This window comes from Panthera tigris, chromosome A3 (genome assembly GCF_018350195.1).
Source record: "Panthera tigris isolate Pti1 chromosome A3, P.tigris_Pti1_mat1.1, whole genome shotgun sequence".
NCBI lineage: Eukaryota > Metazoa > Chordata > Mammalia > Carnivora > Felidae > Panthera > Panthera tigris.
This window is the reverse complement of record NC_056662.1, coordinates 57,613,306-57,626,282: the sequence shown is the minus strand read 5'-3', so window position 1 is coordinate 57,626,282 and position 12,977 is coordinate 57,613,306. Positions and strand designations below refer to the sequence as shown.

At 40.7% G+C, this 12,977-nt stretch overlaps 1 protein-coding gene across 2 annotated transcripts in view; it reads left to right on the top strand.

Moving 5' to 3' along the window:
- Nucleotides 1–12,977, top strand: part of IL1R1 (interleukin 1 receptor type 1) — a 129,050-nt gene that overhangs the window by 74,136 nt on the left and 41,937 nt on the right. The gene's annotated exons all lie outside the window — the stretch shown is intronic.

Here is a 12,977-nt window from a genome sequence, read left to right as displayed (position 1 = left end):
GAGGCTTACAGGGGCTGCTGTTCTATGAGTCATCATTTCAAAGTCTGGATAAAAGGTAAAGCAGCCGGTGTTGGGGGTGATTCTCCCTTGTGACTCCTTGATCTTCAAGGATCTTCTTGATCCTTGTCCTGGGGAAGATACTTCCATGAAGTACTCAGTGGTCTCTGTAAGGCTGCAAAAGCTTTAGAACAGAAGTTCTTAGGCTTGTGGGCTAAGGACCCCTTCACACTCTGAAAAATTATTGAAAACTTTAAAGAGATTTGTTTACCTGATTAACTCTACTGATATTACACATATTAGACATTAAAACCAATTACTGAGAACAAACTGAGGGTTGATGGGGGGTGGGAGGGAGGGGAGGGTGGGTGATGGATATTGAGGAGGGCACCTTTTGGGATGAGCACTGGGTGTTGTATGGAAACCAATTTGACAATAAATTTCATATATTGAAAAAAAACAATTAAAAATTTTATTGATCATGTAAAAAGAAAAATCCATTACCAGTTAACATAACATTTCTCTTACAAAAATGTATTTTGAAAACAAATGGAAAAAGTAGCACTGTTTTACATTGTTCTGGAAATCTCTTGAATGTTTGGCGCAACAGAGTACAGATGAATCTTATATCTGCTTCTGCATTCAATCTTTGAGCTACACATCATGTAGCTTCTGGAAAATCCACTGTGTGCTTGCAAGAGAATGTGTGTGAAGAATACACATAACACCGTCTTTGAATTAAATCAAAGTAGTTTGGACCTTGTGGACCTCTAAAAGGATCTCAGGGAACTTTGAGAGCCACTAATGTAAACTATTTGTTCTCTTTAACAATATTTTGGGGCCCTCATAGAATTCCTCTCAACTTTTCCCTCCCGATGCCTGTATTCAAACAATCACAATTGCTAATAATGCTTCCTTTAAAATTCTTGGGTTTGGCAACCCTGGGGATAGATAATTAGGTTCTTTGGACTTTATATGTCTTTTTTCCTTCCTCTTCCCTTTCCTTCCTTCCCCTCCTCCTCCTTCACTATTTTTCCTCTCCCCTCCCCATGGCACAACCTTCGTCTCTCTGCCTCTGGGACCCAGCGGTTGCCAGACTGCCCTTTATCTGACATCATTCACAATTTCCTTCCTTCCTCAAAAGTCTTGGTTTTGGCTAACATTTATTAATTCTGGGTTGTGATTTAGAAATATTTCAAAAACTTTTCCAAACAAAATTAAAAGGAAAAAGTTTTGAGATGTGTAAAGAATGTTAGACATGTTCCTGGCCAACTGTCATATTTATGAACACTGAGAACTGTGTAGCCAAGTTCTGCTGTCAGCCAAGATTGACTAGTAGGGTCTGGATTTACTTTCTCATGACAGACAACAAAAGAGCTGTATAAAATACATGAAACCAGGGCATTTGAGATACTGGACATCAGCCATTGAAGGACAGGGACCCTTGAGAGACTGGGAGAAAAATGAGGTGAGCCCTATGATTGCCCCCACTTACTGACATGAGAGAATTCCCAGGCTGTGGAAGGGTGTCTAGCCATTTCCACAGGGAAGGGAAGTCTTGGCAGAACTCAGCAAACTTGCTGAATTGAGATGGAGCTGAGGGCCAAGGGAGACCCAGGTTGCTGTAGTTCACAAGAATGGATGCCAGAGAGGAGAAACCTTAATGAGGAAGAACGTCAAGTCTGCGGGGGGGGGGGGTCTCCCTTGAGAATTCAGCAGAGTATGGGTCAGCCCACGTGTGAGGGAACTACCTGAGGCCAGAAATTAACCACCCATGGGATTAGATGAAGTAGTAGACAGCAAGGCCAGGCATAATTTCTGTTCCCGCCCGTCAGAATGGAGAACCTCACAACCTGCAGGCATTTGATAGAGAACTAGGATTGTGTTTGACCAGTGGGGTGAAATGAGTCCCACACTGAATGCTGCCATGGCCCTGCCTGATGAATCATAAGGGCAACACCCCAAATAATGGAAGCACTTCCAAGAGCTAGAATGCATCCTTGAACTCAAACATACCAAGCATCAAGCAAGTTAAACTTCACAGTGTTTGGCATCTAATAAGAAATCACTTTGCAATGCAAAGAAGTAGACAAATAAGGAGGAGAAAAATCAATCAATCAAAACCAACTAAAACCAACACAGACCAAGACATTCAAACAGTTATTACAACTATATTCCATATGCTCAAAGCAGTAAGTAGAGGAATGGAAGATGTTAAAAAAAGAAAAAAAAAGGTCCACCTATAACTTCTAGAGATGAAAACTACAAAGTCTGAGATCAAAGTATACTAAATGAGATTCACATCAGATTAGACGATGTAGAATAATGAATTTAAAGACACAACAGTAGAAACTATCAAAATGAAACACAGAGGAGAAAAACAAATAAAAAAAGAACAGAGCATCAGTGAACTGTAGGGCAATTTCAAGCAGCCAAATACACATGTTATCAAAGTCTCCAAAAAGCAGGAGGGGTCACAGAAGGAATATTTGAAAACAATGGCCAGAACTTTTACAAATTGGATGAAAATTACAAGCCCATCCATCCAAGAAGTTCAGTGAACCCTGAGAAACAGAGATTGATACATTATGTTCTGTGATAATCACATTGCTTAAAACCAGTGGTAAAGAGTAAAATCTTAAAAGCAGTCAGTGAAAGAACATGCCGAGGAACAAGGATGACAAGAAGACAGATTTCTCACAGAAACAACGTAAGCCAAAAGGCTTTGAAGCATTGTCTCTACAGTACTGGGGAAAAAAATGCTGACGACCTAGAATTCTATATACAGTGAAAATGCTTTCCAAAAACAAAGGCAAAATTAAACTCTTTTAAACGTACAAAACCTGAATTCATCACCGGCAGACCTACACTACCAAATATTAAAGGTAATCCTTTAGGCAGAAGGAAAATGATGACAGATGGAGGTGAAATTATGGCATAAATTTCTTTAAAAGAAAATGGACTGTTCAAACAGAAGGAGTGATAGTGCAGTGTGAGGTTTTTAACATACGTAAAAGCAAAATGAATGACACACATAGCACAAAAGCCACGCAGGAAAAGATGGGGCTATGGTATTGTAAGTTTCTTTTTTTTTTATATTGAATTATAATGGATATACAATATCATGTTAGTTTCAGGTGTACAACATAGTGTGATGATTTTATACATTAAAACATAATCACCTTTATCCTCTGGCACCGTACAAAGTTATTCCAATAACGCCAATATTCCAATAATTCCAATATTATCGACTATGTTCCCTATGTGATACTTTTCAGTAAGTTGTGACGTATTTGTTTTATAACTGAGAAGTTTGTACCTCTTAATTATCTTCACCTGATTTACCTGTCCCCCCACCCCACACCCCTGTGACAACCACCAGTCTGTTCTCCACATCTATGAGTCTGTTTCCATTTCATTTTGTTTTTTAGATTCCACATATAAATGAAATCATATGGTATTTGTCTTTGTCTGACTTATTTCACTTAGCATAATACCTTCTAGGTCCATCCATGTTGCTGCAAATGGCAGGATTGTATTCATTTTTATGGCTGAGTAATATTCCCTCGTGTATATATACCACATCTTCTTTACCCATTCTTCTATCAGTGGACACTTGGGCTGCTTCCATATCTTGGCTGTTGTAAATAATGCTGCAATGAACATAGGGGTACATGTGCCTTTCCAAATCAGTGTTTTCATTTTCTTTAGATAAATACCCAGAAGTGGGATTGCTGGATCATATGATAGTTCTATTTTTAAGTAAGGTTCTTAGATGTGGAATGATATACATCACTTATGGAGAAATTTTCAGCATGAAATGCCTATTTAAAAAGGCAGAAAAGTGTTAAATCCATGGCCTCAGCCTCAACTACAACTAGGAAAAGAGAAACAAATTACACCCAAAGCAAGCAGAAGATAAGAAGTAACAAAGATCAAAGCAGAGAACAATTACATAGAAAACAGAAACATACTAGAGAAATTAATGACACCAAAAGCTGATGCTTGAGGAGAGCAGTAAATTGATACAGCCCTGGGTAGCATGATCAAGAATAAAAGAGAGAAGACAGAAATATCAATATCAGGGCTTAGGTAATATCACTGCACCACACTACAAATATTAAAAGGATAATGACAGAATATTAGGAATAAAATTATGCAAAAAAAATTGATACTTAAATGAACTGGATAATTTCTTTCAAAGACACAAACTACCAACCTCATTCAAGAAGAAATAGATGACTTGGATAGTCTTCTGTCTATTAAGGAAATTGAATTTGTATGGAAAATTTTCCTGCAAAAAAACCTCTAGGCCCAAATAACTTTCCTGGTGAATTCTGCCAAACACTTAAAGAAGAAATAGTATCAATTATGTACAGAATTTTCCAGAAAATTGAAGAGGAATACATACTTCCCAAGTCATGAGTTCTCCCCAACTTTTTGACGTTAGTATTACTTGGATATCAAAACCAGATAAGACATTACAAGAAAAAAATAACTGTAGGCCAGTATTCCTCATGAAGAAAGACATACAAATTATAAACAAAATATTAGTAAGTCCATTCCAACAATGTGTAAAAACACAAATACATCATGGCCAAGAGGGCTTTATGCCAGGAATGCCAAGTTGGCTTATCAATGGAAAGTTGATAAATGTAATTCTGGCTTAGCAATGGAAAGTTGATAAATGTAATTCACCATATTAATAAAACCAAAAAAGAAAAACCATATGATCATCTCAAAAGATGCAGAAAAGGCATTTGACAAAATCCAACATCTATTCCTGATAAAAATTCTCAGAAAATTAAGAATAGAAGCACACTTCCTCAACCTGATAAAGGGCATCTGTGAAAGACCTACATCTAATATCATAGACTGAAAGTTTCCCCTAAGATTAGGAACAAGGCAAGAATGTCTACTTTCCTCACTTCTGTTCAGCATGGTACTAGATCTGGCTGGTGTAAAAAGTCAGGAAAAGATAAAAGCCATCCAGATTGGAAGAGAAGAAGTAAAACTCTGTTTGTAGACAACATGGTGGTTTACATAGAAAATCCTATGAACTCAATAAAAAAGCTACTAGAACCAATAAGTGAGTTTTGTGATCACAAGGTAAATATATAAAAATTGGTTGTATTTCTGCATACTAGTAATGAACAGTCAGGAATCTAAATTTAAAAGCAATACCCTTGAGGTGCCTGGCTGACTCAGTCCATGGAGTGTGCAACTCTTGATCTTGGGGTTGTGAGTTTGAGCCTCAAGTTGGGTGTAGTGATCACTTAAAAAATAAAATCTTGGGGCGCCTGGGTGGCTCGGTCGGTTAAGCGTCCGACTTCGGCTCAGGTCACGATCTCGCGGTCCGTGAGTTCGAGCCCCGTGTCGGGCTCTGGGCTGGTGGCTCAGAGCCTGCAGCCTGCTTCCGATTCTGTGTCTCCCTCTCTCTGGCCCTCCCCCATTCATGCTCTGTCTCTCTCTGTCTCAAAAATAAATAAAGGTTAAAAAAATTAAAAATAAAATAAAAATAAAATCTTAAAAAAAGCAATGCCCTTTACAATCAGTAATATCGTATCAATATTATTGATATCATTTTCATATGAATAATATGAAAAACTTTGGGATCCATTGGAAAGAAGATGTATGAGATCAGTGTGTGAGGTGGTAGTTATGGGGGCTCTGTTGTGCCCCTGAGCCCACAGTGTGCTTGGCCCTGTTCTTGTCCATGGTCTCTGCTCCCTGCCATGTCTGGCTTGGGTTTCTCTCTCCGCAGATGTTATTTCAGAGTCTTTCCTAATTGCTGGCTTTCACTGGGTCATCCAGGTACCTACCTCACTACTTCCACACAGAGAGCAGGGAAAGTGGAAAAAGTGCTCAACACTTTCTAAGCATTTGTTTTACTCCTGACTTCCTCCCCTTTTCCTGGGACAGCATGGGGAAAAACTCTCTTCCTAGGACACATAGGGCTTTCCTCTACATTTAAGCTTTTTATTATTATTATTATTTTTTTTAATGTTTATTTATTTTTGAGAGATAGAGACAGAGCGTGAGTGGGGAGGGGCAGAGAGGGGGAGACACAGAATCGGAAGCAGGCTCCAGGCTCTGAGCTGTCAGCACAAAGCCTGATGCGGGCTAAAACTCATGGGCTATGAGATCATGACCTGAGCTGAAGTTGGATGCTTAACCAACTGATCCACCCAGGCGCCCCATCATCCGCATCTCAACTCTTATGCATAGGGACCAGTCCTCACACTCTTGAGAAAGCCTGGGCTCTGGGTGTCACCTACATTTTTTTCTCCTTGGGCTCCTTCTCTGAGATTGTTTCTCTGTGTTATTATTTTCACGTCCAGATTGGGAAATCGCCAAGTTCCTTGACAAGCACACAATATGTCAAAGCAGCAGGGCAAAGCAGCACTGTAAATGATTTTTTTTCTTAGAGAATAAAAAAAGGAGTGATGAAAATGTAGTGTGGTAAGATTTTACAGTGGTAACATATTGTATTTAAAACCTTCAGTCTTTTTTGTTTTTAATTGAAAAGTAATAAATATTCTATTGCTGATTTCATGATCTTGTGACTGGGGACTAGATTGTTGCCTCTGCTAGAAATCACTATGGGCACAGCACAAGTTTGCGGTGATACTTATCATGAAAAACCTCCCTATACCCTCTTCCTTAGCTGGTTGGGTGATTACTTCTTTTTTTAAAAATTATTTTTATTTATTTTTATTTTTGAGAGAGAGAGACAGAGCACAAGCAGGAGAGGGGCAAAGAGAGAAGGAGACACAGAATCCAAAGCAGGCTCCAAGTTCTGAGCTGTTAGCACAGAGCCCGATGCGTGGTTCAAATTCACAAACCGTGAGATCATGACCTGAGCTGAAGTCGGAAGTTGAACCAACTGAGCCACCCAGGCGCTCCTGGTTGACTACTTCTCACATTCAAGGTTGTAAATGAGTATTCTGGGACAGGCATTGGAGAGATCCACCTCCCCCCCCCCCCCCATGCATTATTCCTATCCTTGAAGATCTTACATATATTTTTATTAGAAAAATAAAAATATAGACATGAAACAATTATGGACAAAGAATCATATTGATGAATGTAAGGTAATTACAATAATAACAATAAATAACAATAATAACAAAAAATAACAATAAAAAATGAGCTCCTAAAATATAGAGAAAACATGTGACCTGGTATGTTTTAGCTGAGAAATGGAAGACAGATTAAACAATGACAAGGTTGATGAGAAGGAAAGGGGAAGGTGTAAATATTTTCACTTAAGTATAGATTTAAAATGAGCAGATTATTTATTCTGGATGAAGACTAGTTTGCCAGGGAAAGACCTCTTTTCCAGAGGCCTTGAATTGTCTAGACTCTAGAGTTGCAATGTCCAATAGAACATTCTGCAGTAATGGAAATGTTCTATGGGTGTGCTATCCAATATGGTAGCCACTCATGACATGTGATGGCTATTAAGTTCCTGAAGTGTAACTAGTGCAACTGAATTTTAAATTTTATTTAATTTTAAATAATTTAAATAGTGTCATGATTCTAGAGGCTGAGGTATTAAATAGCACACCACAGATGGAGAAGAATACAAGAGGGAGTCCTTGGAGTCACCTCCTGAGAGCTGTGCATAAGTCACAGTCAGGGGACCTTCTGTGTCTCCTGCCCAGAGTCTGTTCTAGACTGGATCCTAAATCTTTTATGCCATTTTCGGGGGAAATGATATTATAGGCTTCTATTGTTGTCACTCTCAGGAGGACCCGAAGCCCAGTATCACTCACCTCCTGTGAGGACAATACCAACTATGTTCTAGACTGTAAGCTGAGCTCCTCAGCAGATCTAACTATCCCAGGGTACGAAGAGCTCAGCACTCATCACCCAGGCTCTTAATTCAGCTATTTTCTTATGAGGATGCAAGAGGTAAAGAAGGAATCAGTGGTATTAAGGCCTCTTCTCTCAACCTTTGGACCCAGGACAGAGAACTTTCCCAGCTCCCATCCTCTCTCAGGAAAGTCGTGGATAATAGTAATTACTGTTGGACAGTAGTCCACCTGCTGCTGACTATTGCCAAATTGTTTGTTGTGAGGACACAAAAGAATGGAACAGGTGTTAACATAGTCTTTGGAAATTAGCAAAATGATTCAACAAATATGGCACTCCTGAGTCTGGCCAGATTTTTCTTCTGCTTCTATTGTCAGGGGTAGTAGCTTGCTCCTTACCTTTCTAAGTATCTTTGTCTGTAGAGGCTTACTTCTGATGGTTGCACTACTTCTTGGCAAACCATCAAATAACAACACTAGAGGGGCACCTGGGTGGCTCAGTCAGTTAAGTGTCTGATTCTTGATTTTGTCTCAGGTCATGATCTCAGGTTCATGGGTTTGAGCCCCACATCCAGCTTTGCACTGACAGCATGGAGCTTGCTTGGGATTATCTCTCTCTTTCTCTCTTTTTCTCTCTCTCTCAAAAATAAATAAATAAACTTAAAAAAATAACAATACTAGAAACTAAATCATTCTTGCAGTTAGCACTTGCTGAAACGTACAAGGAAATAACTACTTCTTTTACTCAAAATAGTATATTTCAAGCTAAACCTTTTTCACTATCTCATAATTCTCCTTTTCCCTTTATTTGCTGGTGATATAATCATAATAATCATCTTCAGGAAGTCTGTAACTGGGCAGTGGTCAGAGGTGATGCAGGAGAAGGGAGGATAGGTGTCATTTTAATTTGAAGAGACCTTGCATGCTAGGCTGATTCTGTATGGTACAGGACAGGCCAACAGTGAGTTGTGACATGCTTCTGAGTTGGGTCATTGCCTTGCTTATCTATTACTGTGATCCAGACTCAATGACTTAGAACAACAATGTATTATTATCTCTCATGGTTCTGGGGTTGATGGGACTCAGCTGAGTGGTTCTCCTTTGGGGACTCTCCTATGGATATAGTTGGCTAACAGCTGACCAGGGTTGGCTGGCTTAACTTCCAAAATGGTGCTCTCCCATGGTGGGAGTTGGTTCTGGCTGTGAGCTGGGGTTGTGGACTCCATGTGGTTTAGAATTTCTCACAGCATGGCAGTCTCAGGATGATAACACTCCTTATCTGGCAGCTTTGGGTACCAAGACTGAGTGTTTCAAGAAGCCTAAGAAGAAGCTGAAAGGTTTTGGATGATCTGGCCTCAGAAGTTCCAGAAAGTCAATCCCACCTCATTCTATTGATCGGAATTGGTTGAGTAAGCCAGCGAGACCAGCCCAGATTCAAGGGAGAGGAATTAGACTTCACCTCTTAATTGGAGAAGGGAAGAATTTGAAGCCATTTTTAAATCTACTCCAGTGATAGTATTAAAAGGAAACCATTTAGAGAAGACAAATTGGCAGTAATGTTTAGAAAGGATTGAAGAGTTAAAAGGCTACAACAAGAACTCTGGATTTTGGAAGGTGCTTATGGAAGAGAGTAAGTGACAAAACATAGAGACAGATTACAGACACTTTCAGAGAACCAAAGATAGCAGGACCTTGTAGAAATACAAGGGAAAGCATTTAAGGCAGCCAGTTCTTTCATTATGTTCAAAGATGAGTTTAAGGAAGGCAGTGCTTTTGTTATGTGTCCTTTACATGACTGAGGACAAAGATTTCAAAAGACCCTTCTTGGTGGCACCTGGGTGGTTCAGTCAGTTGAGCTTCAGACTCTTGGTCTCAGCTCAGGTCACAATCTCGCAGTTCATGAGTTCAAACCCCATGAGGGGCTCTGCACTGTCAGTACAGAGCCTGCTTGGGATTCTCTGTCTCCTTCTCTCTCTGCTCCTCCCCTCCTTGCTCTCTATTTTTTCTCTCAAAATAAATACTAAACATTAAAAAGAAAAAGCCCTTCTTGGATGATGAGGGAAGCTGGTAATGGCTGCCTTTTGGGTGGTGATGGCTGGCTTGGCTATTGGTGCTTTGAGTTTCCTGTGTTCAACCAATGATCGGATAAGGATCTGGCATAAGAAAGTAAGAGGCCACTAGTCTGGTTCTGTTCGGTGCAGCAGTTCTTGGAAGCCATCCCCTCTATCGGTCTCTGGAACTTCTGTGCTGTTTCTGTGTTGTTAACAAGGAAATAAAACCAGGTGTAAGAAGCCACTTGCACTCAGTTGCTTTTTGTTTTTAATTTTATTTTAATGTTTATTTATTTTTGAGAGAAGACAGAATGTGAGTGTGAGAGGGGCAGAGAGAGCGAAAGAGACACAGAGTCTGAAGCAGGCTTCAGGCTCCGAGCTGTCAGCACAGAGCCTGATGTGGGGCTCGAACCCAGGAACCGTGAGATCATGACCTGAGCTGAAGTCAGACGCTTAACTGCCTGAGCCACCCAGGAGCCCCTCAGTTGCTTTCATTGAGCAAGATTAAAGCCGCAATTAGAATAAAAAGTTTGCTGGGCTGCCTGCCATGTCCATCTTTTTGTCCTCGTCTTATAAAGGAAGTTAAGAAATAGTTTACCGTCATTGGCAATTTTATGATATTCTACAGTTTCTCATCAACTCTCATCTCTGGTTCACATGCGGCTTTCTGCTTGGTAAAGGTCTTGCAAAATCAGAGGAATCTGAACAGCAAACGATCAGAGAAACCCACAAAGAACTGCTTAGAGAAAGGGACAGTCCTGAGCCAATGAAAACGGACAAGTGGCAGTAATGGGAGGTAACATGAGACACAGATTGAAAAGGTGGTTATTTGGAGGTCAGGAGATGGAAAATGTGTGAAAGGAACGAAAAACTAGGCTGTAGAAGGAAGTCCATGTAGGACAGTGGTTTTTAAACCTATCTCAGGGAACACTGTGGTTCTGTGAGCAGTTACTGGCAGTTCTATAAATAACGAAAAACAGGCGTAGCAAGAATCACAGAGGCCCTGTGTGCAAAGATGTCATTTTATTTTCCACAACTGAAGTCAGCTTAGTTCATGGATCCTCATTTCCATCTCTAGCGCTAGAAAAAAAGCTTGCCACTTCAGAGTTGCTTAGTCTCTACTGGTGCAAGACTCAGCCTCCTCTGTTTAGAATCCTTCTCTTTCTAAACCCCTTGTCCTTGTGGACACTGACTGGAGTTCTCTCCATACGTCGTCCTCTGGACTTACCGACCCCAGCTGGGATCATGCTTGTCTTGGTGTCCCCAGCTGCCAGGGGTGGTCAGTGTCGGCCTTCTTACCCCTTGGCATCCCCCTCTGAGGGTCTGGGGACTCTGAACACTCTAGGAGTGTTGTGTCACCATTTGTGAAACAGCCTGTTCTCAGGCCCAGGCAGTTCCACTGTCACAGCTGTCCCTTGGCACAGACCACCCTGGACACAGGGCTTTGCTATGACACTGGTGGTTTCCAGGATTCTGCTTCTTGTGTATTACTAGACACTCTTATCAAAGGACAGTCCCATGATTTGGGCAGCTTGCTAGGCGGGTCATACACCGAAAATCCTCAGAGAATATGGTCTCTCTCAAGAAAGGTGGTCTGACGATGGCAGACAGTCGAGTCTTCCAAATGACAGGAGTCTCAGAGATGGGAAGGTAGTGAGGGAGATAACACTCCAGAAGGTGCCATCCAGACCCTGGATGTTATTTCCGTTTCTCATAAGTTTTTGTGAAACACACAAAAATCATCACCTCCGCGGAGGCATATGTCTTACACATTCACATTCAGAGCATTTGTGTGGTGCTGAGACCAGAGCATACAGGAGTGACAATCTCCGCACCATGAGCTTTCAACTCAGGGGTGAAGCAAGACAGGTAGACACACGAGCCACCTAGGAAAGGAAACAAAGGGAAGGGAGAGTTCGGAAACGTGGTCAGCATGGCTGAGTGAGGGAGGAGATACATTCAAAGTGCCAGAGAGAACAGTGGCTATAGATAAGAAGGGAAGGTCTTCAAATCCCATCCTCATAATAGACGGGTGTATGCGTGTTTTATCTGGGTCTAAGGGCTCACGTGTCTAGCAGGATGGTTGGGGTAGGGGTGGGTGGGAGGCATCAGAATACAATGAAAAAAACAAGGAGAAGTGTAATTTTAATTCCAATTTAAAAATTTAATTACATTTAACTTTATTAATTTAAATTTAATTTAGTTTAAGTGTAATTTTAAATTAGGATTAAATTTTAATTTTAATGTAATTTTAAATTAAAATTAAATTTTAATTTTGAAATTTAGATTAAAATGTAATTTTAAATTCTACATTACTACACAGACTCAACATGTTTTCTACTCGTAAACTGTTTAAAAACCTTCACTATACAAACTGTGAGATATGTTTATGCTCACTAACAACACTAGTTCTGCAGCACTGAGCCTGACCTGCTCACGCTAGCTTTCATTAAGTGCCCCTGGGACACGTGCTGAAGCAGCTTCAAGCGGAGGGTTCACAGTAAGGCCATCACTAGGGGGGCTCAGAGGAACAGTTGTTCCCACCCCTGGCTGCATGTTGGAATCACCTAGGAGCTTTAATAACACTGAGATTTGGGCCTCAGTCCCAGAGATTTTCATGTGACAGATCTGGGCAACAGTGGTCCAGCTCTCTCTCCTGATGATTCTGATGTCTAATCAATGTTTTGAGAACCACCACTCTAAAAAGGAATACTAAAGAGATGGGGACATCTGGTGAATTCTTTTTTTTTTTTTTTTAAGCTATTTTTAAAATTTTATTTATTTATTTTGAGAGAGAAAGAGTGAGCAGGGGGATGGGCAGAGAGAGAGGGAGAGAGAGAATCCCCAGCGGGCTCAGCGCTGTCAGCGCAGAGCCTGATGTGGGGCTCGATCTCATCAACCTGTGAGATTATGACCCCAGGCGCTGAGCCACCCAGGCACGCATGGTGAATTCTCATAATACCATGTCACTGGCCCCAGAGTTAAGCCTGTTCCTTGGAGAAAGAGGAACCAGATGCAAGGGCTGGAACCAGATAAAATTTTTTAAAAAATAAGAAATTATCATCAGAGCAGGCCACAAGTCAGCATTAGGGTTGATGAATTATTGCTGTTG